This window comes from Rhipicephalus microplus, unplaced genomic scaffold (genome assembly GCF_043290135.1).
Source record: "Rhipicephalus microplus isolate Deutch F79 unplaced genomic scaffold, USDA_Rmic scaffold_315, whole genome shotgun sequence".
NCBI lineage: Eukaryota > Metazoa > Arthropoda > Arachnida > Ixodida > Ixodidae > Rhipicephalus > Rhipicephalus microplus.
Window position 1 is genome coordinate 20001 of NW_027464883.1, and position 15000 is coordinate 35000.

General features: G+C 61.9%; 2 non-coding genes across 2 annotated transcripts; both read left to right on the plus strand.

Moving 5' to 3' along the window:
- The first annotated feature begins 10594 nt into the window (after nt 1-10594).
- On the plus strand, nt 10595-12409 carry LOC142793640 (small subunit ribosomal RNA). The gene has a single exon (XR_012891704.1). It is a non-coding gene; the product is annotated as a small subunit ribosomal RNA (ribosomal RNA).
- A 1719-nt stretch (nt 12410-14128) lies between these two features.
- Nucleotides 14129-14281, plus strand: LOC142793646 (5.8S ribosomal RNA). The gene has a single exon (XR_012891710.1). It is a non-coding gene; the product is annotated as a 5.8S ribosomal RNA (ribosomal RNA).
- The last annotated feature ends 719 nt before the right edge of the window (nt 14282-15000 follow it).

Consider the following 15000-nt stretch of genomic DNA (forward strand, 5'->3'; position numbering starts at 1 on the left):
ATATGGGTGTCGGAGAAAACAGAGTGCCGCGCGTAACGAGGGGCGCGCGTGTTACAGAGAGATATGCCCAAACGCATGAAAGTGTACGCAGGTGTCCTAAGGCAGTTTTTTTTTTTTTCCTCATTTTGATGTCGCCCCGGCTGACGCGGTTTTCGTTTTTCCGTGCCGCCCCGGCTGACGCAGTTTTTGCGCCGCCCCGGCTGACGCGGTTTTTGCGCCGCCCCGGCTGACGCGGTTTTCGCGCCGCCCCGGCTGACGCGGTTCGGACTTTGCACTTTTTGGCTCACCCCGGCTGGCGGCCCACTCACTCGATCGCCAGGTCTGTTTGCCCCGGTGGTTCCACCGCCAGGCTTAAGCGCGAACTTTTTTTGTTTGTTTTCTTTTGATTAAGCGCAAGCTTTTTTCTTTGTTTTCTTTTGATTAAGCGCGGGCTTTTTTCTTTGTTTTTTTTTTTATTTCGCCCCGGCAGACGCGGTTTTTGCACCGCCCCGGCTGACGCGGTTTTTGCCGCCCCGGCTGACGCAGTTCGGACTTAGCACTTTTCGGCTGTGCCTGGCTGGCGGCCCACTCACTCGATCGCCATGTCTGTTTGCCACAGTTTTCCCGGTGGTGCCGCACCCGGGCTCGCCCCGGCTGACGCAGTTTTCGCGCCGCCCCGGCTGACGCGGTTTCGTGCCGCCCCGGCAGACGCGGTTTTCGCGCCGCCCCGGCTGACGCGGTTTTTGCGTCGCCCCGGCTGACACGGTTCGGACTTTGCACTTTTCGGCTGTGCCTGGCTGGCGGCCCACTCACTCGATCGCCATGTCTGTTTGCCACAGTTTTCCCGGTGGTGCCGCACCCGGGCTCGCCCCGGCTGACGCAGTTTTCGCGCCGCCCCGGCTGACGCGGTTTCGTGCCGCCCCGGCAGACGCGGTTTTCGCGCCGCCCCGGCTGACGCGGTTTCGTGCCGCCCCGGCAGACGCAGTTCGGACTTAGCACTTTTCGGCTGTGCCTGGCTGGCGGCCCACTCACTCGATCGCCATGTCTGTTTGCCACAGTTTTCCCGGTGGTGCCGCACCCGGGCTCGCCCCGGCTGACGCAGTTTTCGCGCCGCCCCGGCTGACGCGGTTTCGTGCCGCCCCGGCAGACGCGGTTTTCGCGCCGCCCCGGCTGACGCGGTTTCGTGCCGCCCCGGCAGACGCAGTTCGGACTTAGCACTTTTCGGCTGTGCCTGGCTGGCGGCCCACTCACTCAATCGCCATGTCTGTTTGCCACAGTTTTCCCGGTGGTGCCGCACCCGGGCTCGCCCCGGCTGACGCAGTTTTCGCGCCGCCCCGGCTGACGCGGTTTCGTGCCGCCCCGGCAGACGCGGTTTTCGCGCCGCCCCGGCTGACGCGGTTTCGTGCCGCCCCGGCAGACGCAGTTCGGACTTAGCACTTTTCGGCTGTGCCTGGCTGGCGGCCCACTCACTCGATCGCCATGTCTGTTTGCCACAGTTTTCCCGGTGGTGCCGCACCCGGGCTCGCCCCGGCAGACGCGTTTTTTTTTTCTTTCGCCCCGGCTGACGCAGTTTTCGCGCCGCCCCGGCTGACGCGGTTTCGTGCCGCCCCGGCAGACGCGGTTTTTTGCGCCGCCCCGGCTGACGCGGTTTTTGCCGCCCCGGCTGACGCAGTTCGGACTTAGCACTTTTCGGCTGTGCCTGGCTGGCGGCCCACTCACTCGATCGCCATGTCTGTTTGCCACAGTTTTCCCGGTGGTGCCGCACCCGGGCTCGCCCCGGCTGACGCAGTTTTCGCGCCGCCCCGGCTGACGCGGTTTCGTGCCGCCCCGGCAGACGCGGTTTTCGCGCCGCCCCGGCTGACGCGGTTTCGTGCCGCCCCGGCAGACGCAGTTCGGACTTAGCACTTTTCGGCTGTGCCTGGCTGGCGGCCCACTCACTCGATCGCCATGTCTGTTTGCCACAGTTTTCCCGGTGGTGCCGCACCCGGGCTCGCCCCGGCTGACGCAGTTTTCGCGCCGCCCCGGCTGACGCGGTTTCGTGCCGCCCCGGCAGACGCGGTTTTCGCGCCGCCCCGGCTGACGCGGTTTCGTGCCGCCCCGGCAGACGCAGTTCGGACTTAGCACTTATCGGCTGTGTCTGGCTGGCGGCCCACTCACTCGATCGCCATGTCTGTTTGCCACAGTTTTCCCGGTGGTGCCGCACCCGGGCTCGCCCCGGCAGACGCGTTTTTTTTTTCTTTCGCCCCGGCTGACGCAGTTTTCGCGCCGCCCCGGCTGACGCGGTTTCGTGCCGCCCCGGCAGACGCGGTTTTTTTGCGCCGCCCCGGCTGACGCGGTTTTTGCCGCCCCGGCTGACGCAGTTCGGACTTGGCACTTTTTGGCTGAGCCTGGCTGGTGGCCCACTCACTCGATCGCCATGTCTGTTAGCCACAGTTTTCCCGGTGGTGCCGCACCCGGGCTCGCCCCGGCTGACGCAGTTTTCGCGCCGCCCCGGCAGACGCGGTTTTCGCGCCGCCCCGGCTGACGCGGTTTTTGCCGCCCCGGCTGACGCAGTTCGGACTTGGCACTTTTTGGGCTGAGCCTGGCTGGCGGCCCACTCACTCGATCGCCATGTCTGTTTGCCACAGTCTTCCCGGTGGTGCCGCACCCGGGCTCGCCCCGGCAGACGCGTTTTTTTTTTCTTTCGCCCCGGCAGACGTGGTTCCCCCCCCCCCTTTTCGCTCGCCCCGGCTGACGAGGTTTTCGCGCCGCCCCGGCTGACGCAGTTTTCGCGCCGCCCCGGCTGACGCGGTTTCGTGCCGCCCCGGCTGACGCGGTTTTCGCGCCGCCCCGGCTGACGCGGTTTTTGCGTCGCCCCGGCTGACACGGTTCGGACTTTGCACTTTTCGGCTGTGCCTGGCTGGCGGCCCACTCACTCGATCGCCATGTCTGTTTGCCACAGTTTTCCCGGTGGTGCCGCACCCGGGCTCGCCCCGGCTGACGCAGTTTTCGCGCCGCCCCGGCTGACGCGGTTTCGTGCCGCCCCGGCAGACGCGGTTTTCGCGCCGCCCCGGCTGACGCGGTTTCGTGCCGCCCCGGCAGACGCAGTTCGGACTTAGCACTTTTCGGCTGTGCCTGGCTGGCGGCCCACTCACTCGATCGCCATGTCTGTTTGCCACAGTTTTCCCGGTGGTGCCGCACCCGGGCTCGCCCCGGCTGACGCAGTTTTCGCGCCGCCCCGGCTGACGCGGTTTCGTGCCGCCCCGGCAGACGCGGTTTTCGCGCCGCCCCGGCTGACGCGGTTTCGTGCCGCCCCGGCAGACGCAGTTCGGACTTAGCACTTTTCGGCTGTGCCTGGCTGGCGGCCCACTCACTCGATCGCCATGTCTGTTTGCCACAGTTTTCCCGGTGGTGCCGCACCCGGGCTCGCCCCGGCAGACGCGTTTTTTTTTTTTCTTTCGCCCCGGCTGACGCAGTTTTCGCGCCGCCCCGGCTGACGCGGTTTCGTGCCGCCCCGGCAGACGCGGTTTTTTGCGCCGCCCCGGCTGACGCGGTTTTTGCCGCCCCGGCTGACGCAGTTCGGACTTAGCACTTTTCGGCTGTGCCTGGCTGGCGGCCCACTCACTCGATCGCCATGTCTGTTTGCCACAGTTTTCCCGGTGGTGCCGCACCCGGGCTCGCCCCGGCTGACGCAGTTTTCGCGCCGCCCCGGCTGACGCGGTTTCGTGCCGCCCCGGCAGACGCGGTTTTCGCGCCGCCCCGGCTGACGCGGTTTCGTGCCGCCCCGGCAGACGCAGTTCGGACTTAGCACTTTTCGGCTGTGCCTGGCTGGCGGCCCACTCACTCGATCGCCATGTCTGTTTGCCACAGTTTTCCCGGTGGTGCCGCACCCGGGCTCGCCCCGGCTGACGCAGTTTTCGCGCCGCCCCGGCTGACGCGGTTTCGTGCCGCCCCGGCAGACGCGGTTTTCGCGCCGCCCCGGCTGACGCGGTTTCGTGCCGCCCCGGCAGACGCAGTTCGGACTTAGCACTTTTCGGCTGTGCCTGGCTGGCGGCCCACTCACTCGATCGCCATGTCTGTTTGCCACAGTTTTCCCGGTGGTGCCGCACCCGGGCTCGCCCCGGCAGACGCGTTTTTTTTTTCTTTCGCCCCGGCTGACGCAGTTTTCGCGCCGCCCCGGCTGACGCGGTTTCGTGCCGCCCCGGCAGACGCGGTTTTTTTGCGCCGCCCCGGCTGACGCGGTTTTTGCCGCCCCGGCTGACGCAGTTCGGACTTGGCACTTTTTGGCTGAGCCTGGCTGGTGGCCCACTCACTCGATCGCCATGTCTGTTAGCCACAGTTTTCCCGGTGGTGCCGCACCCGGGCTCGCCCCGGCTGACGCAGTTTTCGCGCCGCCCCGGCAGACGCGGTTTTCGCGCCGCCCCGGCTGACGCGGTTTTTGCCGCCCCGGCTGACGCAGTTCGGACTTGGCACTTTTTGGGCTGAGCCTGGCTGGCGGCCCACTCACTCGATCGCCATGTCTGTTTGCCACAGTCTTCCCGGTGGTGCCGCACCCGGGCTCGCCCCGGCAGACGCGTTTTTTTTTTCTTTCGCCCCGGCAGACGTGGTTCCCCCCCCCCCCCCCCTTTTCGCTCGCCCCGGCTGACGAGGTTTTCGCGCCGCCCCGGCTGACGCAGTTTTCGCGCCGCCCCGGCTGACGCGGTTTCGTGCCGCCCCGGCTGACGCGGTTTTCGCGCCGCCCCGGCTGACGCGGTTTTTGCGTCGCCCCGGCTGACACGGTTCGGACTTTGCACTTTTCGGCTGTGCCTGGCTGGCGGCCCACTCACTCGATCGCCATGTCTGTTTGCCACAGTTTTCCCGGTGGTGCCGCACCCGGGCTTGCCCCGGCAGACGCGTTTTTTTTTTTTCTTTTCGCCCCGGCTGACGCAGTTTTCGCCCCGCCCCGGCTGACGCGGTTTCGTGCCGCCCCGGCAGACGCGGTTTTTTGCGCCGCCCCGGCTGACGCGGTTTTTGCCGCCCCGGCTGACGCAGTTCGGACTTTGCACTTTTTGGCTGAGCCTGGCTGGCGGCCCACTCACTCGATCGCCATGTCTGTTTGCCACAGTTTTCCCGGTGGTGCCGCACCCGGGCTCGCCCCGGCAGACGCGTTTTTTTTTTTCCTTCGCCCCGGCAGACGTGGTTCCCCCCCCCCCCCTCCGTCTTTCTTTTTGTTTTTTTTTTTCGCCGCGGCTGAAGTGGATTTTTCGGTGCCTCGACGCCCCGGTAGTCGCGGTTTTTCCGTTTCCGCACGGCCCCGGCTGACGCTGCTCGGTCACAGTCGCCTTTTGTGAGGATTGCAGACTTCTTGAGCGCGGGTGTTTTTTTTTTGTTGTTGTTGTTGTTTTATTACGCATTCGCTCCAGCAGACGCTGTTTAGACTTTTTGTTTCCTCTTTTATCCTGCGACGAGGTGACGAGGTTTATTCGGTGCCCCGCCGCCCCGGCTGAAGTGATTTTTCCTGTCCCGTGCCGCCCCGGCTGACGCGGTTGGGACTTCGCGTTTGTTCGGCCGCCACGGGTTTTGGCGCACTCGCTCGGTTGCTTGTTGTTGCCACTTGTTGCGAACCCAGGTTTCTTGAGCGAGCGCGGGCGTTTTTTCTTCCTTTCTTTCTTTGTTCTATGTGTTAGCGAATCGGCCTTTAATATCACACGAGGACTCACAACCAACAATTTTCAGTTTGAAGTGTAAAAAATCTGCAGGTGTTGACGTAACTGACTTGCCCCGTACCCTTGAGTACATCCATGAAGTTCTCGTAGTACTACTAAATCGCATTATTCCAAGTGGAGAAATTCCCATAAACTTGCAAACCTCTACACGAAAATCGGTGCGCGTGATAAAGTTGAAAATTATCGTCCGATATCAAATGTGCCTTCTATAACACAAATTCTAGGAAAAAAAAAAAAAAACACTTGTTCGCCGTTTTCTGCGCCGTGACTGGCAGCACTCCGGCGAAGCGAAACGGGGTCGATTCGAGCACGATATCGGCGTCTTTCGACGTGCTCGCCGGCGACCGTCGCACGAGTACGTCGCACGAGCGCGTCTGCCGGGGCGCCGTTTGCGAAGCCGACGCAAAAGTGGGAACCGCCGCTCGGATGATCGCCGCTTTCGGCAGAGTGAGTGTTGGCACTCCGGGGAAGCGAAACAGCGTGAATGCGCCCACGAAATCGGCGTATTTTGAAGTGCCCGCCGGCGACCGTCGCACGAGTACGGTAAACCGCGTCAGCCGGGGCGTAGTTCGGGACGCCGACGAAAAAGTGGGAAGCGCAACTCGGATCTTCGCCGTTTTTGCAGGAGTGAGTGGCGGCCCTCCTGCGAGACCAAGAAGCATCGATTCGTGCACGAATTCGGCGCCTTTCGACGTGATCGCCGGCGACCGTCGCTCGAGTAGGGCAAACCGCGTCTGCCGGGGCGGGCTTCGGGACGCCGATGCGAAAGTGGGAAACGCTGCTCGGATGTTCGCCGTTTTTGGCCGAGTGAGTGCTGGCACTCGGGCGAAGCCAAACGGGGCCGATTACGGCACGATATCGGCGTCTTTCGACGTGCCCGGCGGCGACCGTCGCACGAGTACGGTAAACCGCGTCAGCCCGGGCGGAGTTCGGGACGCCGATGCGAAAGTGGAGAACGCCGCTCGGATCTTCGCCGTTTTTGGAGGAGTGAGTGGCGGCACTCCGGAGAAGCCAAGGAGCGCCAATTAGCGCACGATATCGGCGTCTTTCGACGCGCTCGCCGGCGACCGTCGAACGAGTAGGGCAAACCGCGTCTGCCGGGGCGGGGTTTACGACGCCGACGCAAAAGTGGGAACCGCCGCTCGGATGTTGGCCGTTTTTGGCAGAGTGAGTGCTGGCACACCGGCGACGCGAAAGAGCGCGAAAGCGCCCACGAAAGTGGCGTATTTGGACGTGCTTGACGGCGACCGCTGCAGGAGTACGAAAAACCACGTCAGCCGGGGCGAGCGACCCACGGCGGTCTGGGTGCTTATCGCTGCTATTATAGGGGCACCCCGGCAGACGCAGAAAAAAAAAATTTTTTTTCGACCTTCTTTTTTGCTGGTCGAGCTCGGGTAACCCAGGTCGCAATGGGAGCCGCGCACGAAAGCGGCGTCGCGAGACGCGTTCGCGGTCGCTAGTCGCACGAGCTCGGCAACCGCGTCAGCCGGCGCGGAGTTCGGGATGCCGACGGCTAAGTGGGTACCGCTGCTCGGATGTTCGCCGTTTTTGGCCGAGTGAGTGCTGGCACTCCGGCGAAGCGAAACGGGGCCGATTCGGGCACGATATCGGCGTATTTCGACGTGCTCGCCGGCGACCGTCGCACGAGTACGGCAAAGCGCGTCTGCCGGGGCGAGGTTTGCGATGCCGACGAAAAAGTGGGAAGCGCCGCTCGGATCTTCGCCGTTTTTGCAGGAGTGAGTGGCGGCCCTCCTGCGAGACCAAGAAGCATCGACTCGCGCACGATATCGGTGTCTTTCGACGTGCCCGCCGGCCACCGCCGCACGAGTACGGCAAACCGCGTATGCCGGGGCGGGGTTGGCGACGCCGACGCAAAAGTGGGAACCGCCACTAGGATGTTCGCCGTTTTTGGCAGAGTGAGTGCTGGCACACCGGCGACGCGAAAGAGCGCGAAAGCGCCCACGAAAGTGGCGTATTTGGACGTGCTTGACGGCGACCGCTGCAGGAGTACGAAAAACCACGTCAGCCGGGGCGAGCGACCCACGGCGGTCTGGGTGCTTATCGCTGCTATTATAGGGGCACCCCGGCAGACGCAGAAAAAAAAAATTTTTTTTCGACCTTCTTTTTTGCTGGTCGAGCTCGGGTAACCCAGGTCGCAATGGGAGCCGCGCACGAAAGCGGCGTCGCGAGACGCGTTCGCGGTCGCTAGTCGCACGAGCTCGGCAACCGCGTCAGCCGGCGCGGAGTTCGGGATGCCGACGGCTAAGTGGGTACCGCTGCTCGGATGTTCGCCGTTTTTGGCCGAGTGAGTGCTGGCACTCCGGCGAAGCGAAACGGGGCCGATTCGGGCACGATATCGGCGTATTTCGACGTGCTCGCCGGCGACCGTCGCACGAGTACGGCAAAGCGCGTCTGCCGGGGCGAGGTTTGCGATGCCGACGAAAAAGTGGGAAGCGCCGCTCGGATCTTCGCCGTTTTTGCAGGAGTGAGTGGCGGCCCTCCTGCGAGACCAAGAAGCATCGACTCGCGCACGATATCGGTGTCTTTCGACGTGCCCGCCGGCCACCGCCGCACGAGTACGGCAAACCGCGTATGCCGGGGCGGGGTTGGCGACGCCGACGCAAAAGTGGGAACCGCCACTAGGATGTTCGCCGTTTTTGGCAGAGTGAGTGCTGGCACTCCGGCGAAGCGAAAGAGCGCGAATGCGCCCACGAAAGTGGCGTGTTTGGACGTGCTTGACGACGACCACCGCAGGAAAACGAAAAACCACGTCAGCCGGGGCGAGCGACCCATGGCGGTCTGGGTGCTTATCGCTGCTATTATAGGGGCACCCCGGCAGACGCAAAAAAAAAAAAATTTTTTTTCGACATTCTTTCTTGCTCGTCGACCTCGGGTGACCCAGGTCGCAGTGGGAGCCGCGCACGAAAGCGGCGTCGCGAGACGGCTTCGCGGTCGCTAGTCGCACGAGCTCGGCAACCGCGTCTGCCGGGGCGGAGTTCGGGACGCCGACGGCTAAGTGGGAACCGCCGCTCGGATGTTCGCCGTTTGTGGCCGAGTGAGTGCTGGCACTCCGGCGAAGCCAAACGGGGCCGATTCCGGCACGATATCGGCGTCTTTCTACGTGCTCGCCGGCGACCGTCGCACGAGTACGGCAAAGTGCGTCTGCCGGGGCGGGGTTTGCGACGCGTACGCAATAGTGAGAACCGTCGCTCGGATGTTCGTCGTCTTTCGCCGAGCCAGTGCTGGCACTCCGGCGAAGCCGAACGGAGCCGATTCGGGCACGATATCGGCGTCTTTCCACGTGCTCGCCGGCGACCGTCGCACGAGTACGGTAAACCGCGTCAGCCGGGGCGGAGTTCGGGACGCCGATGCGAAAGTGGGAAGCGCCGCTCGGATCTTCGCCGTTTTTGGAGGAGTCAGTGGCGGCACTCCGGTGAAGCCAAGGTGCGCCAATTCGCGCACGATATCGGCGTCTTTCGACGTGCCCGCCGGCCACCGTCGCACGAGTACGGCAAACCTCGTCTGCCGGGGCGGGGTTTGCGACGCCGACGCAAAAGTGGGAACCGCCGCTCGGATGTTCGCCGTTTTTGGCAGAGTGAGTGCTGGCACTCCGGCGAAGCGAAAGAGCGTGAATGCGCCCACGAAAGTAGCGTATTTGGACGTGCTTGACGGCGACCGCCGCAGGAGTACGAAAAACCACGTCAGCCGGGGCGAGCGACCCACGGCGGTCTGGGTGCTTATCGCTGCTATTATAGGGGCACCCCGGCAGACGCAGAAAGAAAAAAAAAAAAAAAAATGGGGACATGGCGTGCGTCACCGTGCGGCTTCGCAGCGTTGCCGAAGTCGCCGAGCCCTTCGACTGAGCCGAACGGCGGACAGGGAACGTTGGTCGGCCGTTCTAACCTGTCGGTGCCACGCCGAGACGTCGTTAAGGAAAACCGCGTCGTGGGCCTCTACGACGCCGTCGAGTCGTTGTACGTTTGGTGTCCAGCGTGTCGGCGGCGAGTAGCGGACACGTCGTTCACGACTTCGGTCTTTCGCAGTCGACGCGAACTTGCGGAGAGTCGTGGTGCCTCACGTTTTCGGCAGAAACCGCGGCGGAATTTTCCCGTGCGTGCGCGCACGACCTCGGTGCTGTGCCGTCAGCGTAGTGTTGCACAAACTCGTGGCCTACCCAAGGTGCGGTACGTTTGCGGCCGTATCCTCGGTGGGAATTTCGTGAGTAGGGTCGCAAATTCTACGACCTCGGCGGGTTTGAGAGCGACGTAGACTTGTGGCACGCTCAACGTGCCACACGTTTCGGGGCACACCCGCGGTGAAATTTTCTCGAGTACGCTCGTATTAGTGCCCAAGGAGGTCTGGGTACTTATCGCTGCTATTATGTGGGGGTTCTCGTGAGCGGCGTACGCGAAAGCGACCGGGTGTCTGATATGCGGCGGGCTTCGGCCTCGTCAAGCGTGTCCTCGGGTCTGCTCCAGGGGAATCCACGGCAGTCGTCTGCAGCCTCATCCGCTTGATGCGTTAGGGGCTGGTTGTCGGACGGTGCCGTTTTACCACGATATCGAGGTGTGTTCCGTGTCGTCCTCGGGCGATTCAGATGCGAAAGCGCCGAAGACGCGGGCGTGACCCGTCGTCTGGCGGCTTTGCAGTCTCGGCTCCGTTGCTAGTTCCGGCCGGTCCACCGACAGTGCAGCGGGCTTGGGCAACCCGCACGGCGCGACCGAGTCGATGCAACGAAAAAGAGCGAGCATGAACGTGCTTCTTGCCGCACGGCTCCCACTCGTCTTTCGGGAAGGTTGTGCCGTAGCGAGCTCGAACGCCGTCATCTCGGAGTGCAAAATAAGCGTGTTGGGGCGCCTGAAGGTGGCCTCCGCCGCACACAGACTGCGTCCGGCCCGCCGAAGGCGAGGACGGACGCGCAGTCGAACGATTACCTGGTTGATCCTGCCAGTAATCATATGCTTGTCTCAAAGATTAAGCCATGCATGTCTAAGTACATGCCGAAATAAGGCGAAACCGCGAATGGCTCATTAAATCAGTTATGGTTCCTTAGATCGTTTCTTCCTACTTGGATAACTGTGGCAATTCTAGAGCTAATACATGCAGTGAGCCTGGAGCCCTTTGGGTAACGGGTGCTTTTATTAGACCAAGATCGATCGGGTTTCGGCCCGTATTGTGTGGTGACTCTGGATAACTTTGTGCTGATCGCATGGCCACGAGCCGGCGACGTTTCTTTCAAGTGTCTGCCTTATCAACTTTCGATGGTAGGTTACTTGCTTACCATGGTTGTTACGGGTAACGGAGAATCAGGGTTCGATTCCGGAGAGGGAGCCTGAGAAACGGCTACCACATCCAAGGAAGGCAGCAGGCGCGCAAATTACCCACTCCCGGCACGGGGAGGTAGTGACGAAAAATAACAATACGGGACTCTTTTGAGGCCCCGTAATTGAAATGAGTACACTCTAAATCCTTTAACGAGGATCAATTGGAGGGCAAGTCTGGTGCCAGCAGCCGCGGTAATTCCAGCTCCAATAGCGTATACTAAAGCTGCTGCGGTTAAAAAGCTCGTAGTTGGATCTCAGTTCCAGACGAGTAGTGCATCTACCCGATGCGACGGCTCGGACTGAACATCATGCCGGTTCTTTCTTGGTGCACTTCATTGTGTGCCTCGAGATGGCCGGTGCTTTTACTTTGAAAAAATTAGAGTGCTCAACGCAGGCGAGTCGCCTGAATAAACTTGCATGGAATAATAGAACAAGACCTCGTTTCTGTTCTGTTGGTTTTTGGAATACGAGGTAATGATTAAGAGGGACGGACGGGGGCATTCGTATTGCGGCGCTAGAGGTGAAATTCTTGGACCGTCGCAAGACGAACTACTGCGAAAGCATTTGCCAAGAATGTTTTCATTGATCAAGAACGAAAGTCAGAGGTTCGAAGGCGATCAGATACCGCCCTAGTTCTGACCATAAACGATGCCAACCAGCGATCCGCCTGAGTTACTCAAATGACTCGGCGGGCAGCTTCCGGGAAACCAAAGTATTTGGGTTCCGGGGGAAGTATGGTTGCAAAGCTGAAACTTAAAGGAATTGACGGAAGGGCACCACCAGGAGTGGAGCCTGCGGCTTAATTTGACTCAACACGGGAAAACTTACCCGGCCCGGACACTGGGAGGATTGACAGATTGAGAGCTCTTTCTTGATTCGGTGGATGGTGGTGCATGGCCGTTCTTAGTTGGTGGAGCGATTTGTCTGGTTAATTCCGATAACGAACGAGACTCTAGCCTATTAAATAGGTGCGGGGTTCCCAGCACCTTACAACCTTCTTAGAGGGACAAGCGGCTCCTAGCCGCACGAAACAGAGCAATAACAGGTCTGTGATGCCCTTAGATGTCCGGGGCCGCACGCGCGCTACACTGAAGGAAGCAGCGTGTCTTTATCCCTGTCTGAAAAGACTGGGTAACCCGTGGAACTTCTTTCGTGATTGGGATAGGGGCTTGCAATTGTTCCCCTTGAACGAGGAATTCCCAGTAAGCGCGAGTCATAAGCTCGCGTTGATTACGTCCCTGCCCTTTGTACACACCGCCCGTCGCTACTACCGATTGAATGATTTAGTGAGGTCTTCGGACCGATGTCCGGCGCGGCCTTTCGGTTGCGCCGGTCTGTTGGAAAGATGACCAAACTTGATCATTTAGAGGAAGTAAAAGTCGTAACAAGGTTTCCGTAGGTGAACCTGCGGAAGGATCATTAACGGATTGTGAAGGGTGAGCGCCTCAGCTGCGTCTGCGCCCGACACTTTCTGCCGCTGACCCCGTTTGGACGCGGAGTCGGCTTTTCCCCACGGGGCTGCCTGAATGTGGAGCGGCACCCCGTGACAAATTGTTGCGCCCAGCGGACGCCAACACCGCGACCTTGGACGGTCGGCCAGGTGGCGGACGCGGGTACAAACGGCGCAACGCACTCATAGGTCGGCTTTCGACCCGCCACTGCACCGTGGCTCGAAGCGCTCGAAATGCGCGACCCGACCGCTGCGGGACCGCCTAGTACTGTAAACAGGAGCGGCGGAGCGCGAACGGCGAGTCGTGGTTACGTCGGTAGAAGGCGAGGCTGCGCGTTCCCGAAACGCCAGCCGAGTGCCCTCCCGACCGTTCGAGCGTGCAAGAACGAGACCCGACAATCGCGCGGCGACTGCCAAGTACGAGAGGAACGGCACAAGCGTCGGCGGTCGGTCAAGGAACTGGCGATGTGACGGGTCCGCTGTGCACCAGTGCATACCGTCCCGCCGTCCGCGGCAAGCGCCTCCGCGTCCTCGGGTGACGGAGGCTGCCGGTCGGTTCTTGCAGGCGAGGGATCTCGCTGGCACCGGTTCGCGTTGACGCGCGGCCGGTCATGGCACGGCGATGCGACGGCCGAGGTGCGCAGTACTCGATGGAGGAACCGCACGCTCCGATGACCGTCCCGCCCTCCGCGGCGTATGCGTACCGACCGTAATGGTTGCAGCAGCGCCGGCCGGCTTTTGAATTCGCCACACGAAACACGGTGCGAGATCGCGGTTAGGGGAGCGTCGACGTTGCCAGGCGTTTTGCTTGCTGCCGAGGGAAAGGCGGCACGGCCACGTCGCGCTCGTCGCGATTAGCGGGTCTGCGCGCTTTGGGAAGGTGCCGCAACGACTTGCCGAAAGAGGAAGCACGGAAGAACGAGGGACTTGGACGTCCCGACAATTGAACGCACTTGCGGCCAGGCCCTTGCTGGCTTCGTTCTTCCGCCTCGAGTAGGCTCGTACGCGGCTCCGGCGCCGAAAGTGGTCCTTGGCACCGACTTCGGTGGACGTGGGAAGTGCCGCGCAAGTACGGCGCGCCTGGCTCCACCTGTTGGCTAAAGTAGGCAGCCGGATCGGAATTTTGGTGTGCGGTGGCAAACCGTGGATGCGAAAAAAGCTTGTGCGATTTCGTGGAACAAAAAGCGGGGGTCCCCCTTTTTATGCGGAGGAGACCGACCCGCCTGCCGTGGTGAACCGCGACGCCACGGTAAAAACGGGAGAGGCTTGTCGATGGGACCGTGCATCCCGCGCTCCACGGAGGCCGGGAGGCGGCCGCCCGAGGAAATGTGTAGCCGTCGAGGCCCGCATCTGCGTGCACTCTTATCCAAATGGGTGTACCGCAGGCATTTTCTGGTTAGGCGGGCCAATGAGAGCGAGCACACAACGATACCTACGGGTCCGGCTTGGAGAACCGGCTTCGACGCCTCCCGAGTATTTATAGAGGGGTGGACCACGAAAGCACTCGCAAGTAGCGAAAGCGAAACGCCGTCCGAAACACACCGTTTGCTCGATTTGCGGCAGCCGAAAAAGGCGCGGCAGAGTTTTGGAGTCCAAGCGTGCGCTGAAAAGCGCCCTTCTTGGCCACTGTTTGGCCGAGTGCCAGAAACGTTTGGTTTTGACTGTACGGAATTGAACAAACACTTTTTCACGACTCTAAGCGGTGGATCACTCGGTTCTCGGGTCGATGAAGAACGCAGCCAGCTGCGAGACTTGGTGTGAATTGCAGGACACACTGAGCACTGATTCTTTGAACGCACATTGCGGCCTTGGGTCTTCCCTTGGCTTCGTCTGTCTGAGGGTCGGATCACATATCAAGAGAGCCTTCGGCGCACAAGGGAACGTGAGCCGTCGACTCGTTTTGACCGCGTCGGCAACACGGACAGCACGCTGAACACCTCACAGCGAGCGCCAACAGCGGCCACTCAAGGGCGAGACGGTGGCGACCGTCGTGCCAGAGCCCAACCGAAACGGGGGCGACCGACTGCATTGAGGATGTGGCACCTCGTTGAGACCGCCGCAGGACTTCGAGTCGGAAGGAAGCCTGCAGGGAAAGTGCGGTCGAGGTTGCGTACTCCTCTCTGCGACCGGGCGCGCAAGAGCTGCGAGAGCCACGGACGCGCAACTTTAACGCACGGTAAACACGAGGAGCGAAAGCCGGCCAGCAAAGCTTCTCCAGCCGTGCGCAAAGTGCGCGAGATCGCAGCCTTGCGTTGCGCTTGTTGCCCTCGAAGTAAGCAGGGTGTCCCGTAGACCGGGCGCTCGAACACGCTGCGGGGCCGTGCCTCCTCCAGGCTTTGCCGCGCGAACAGGGAACGTTCGCGCGCAAAGCGCAGGGAGGTGAGGAGGCTGCGCCCGACGTTTGCGGTTCGCTGCGTACGCGGTTGATGCGGAGAGCACGGCGCGACGACTTGCCGCGAAGCGGAAAAAGTCTCCCGCACGAGTTGGCGAAACGTTGGCGAAGCTTAAGGCGTTCTCGTCGTAGTCCGCCGTCGGTCTAAGTGCTTCGCAGTTCCCGTCCCGT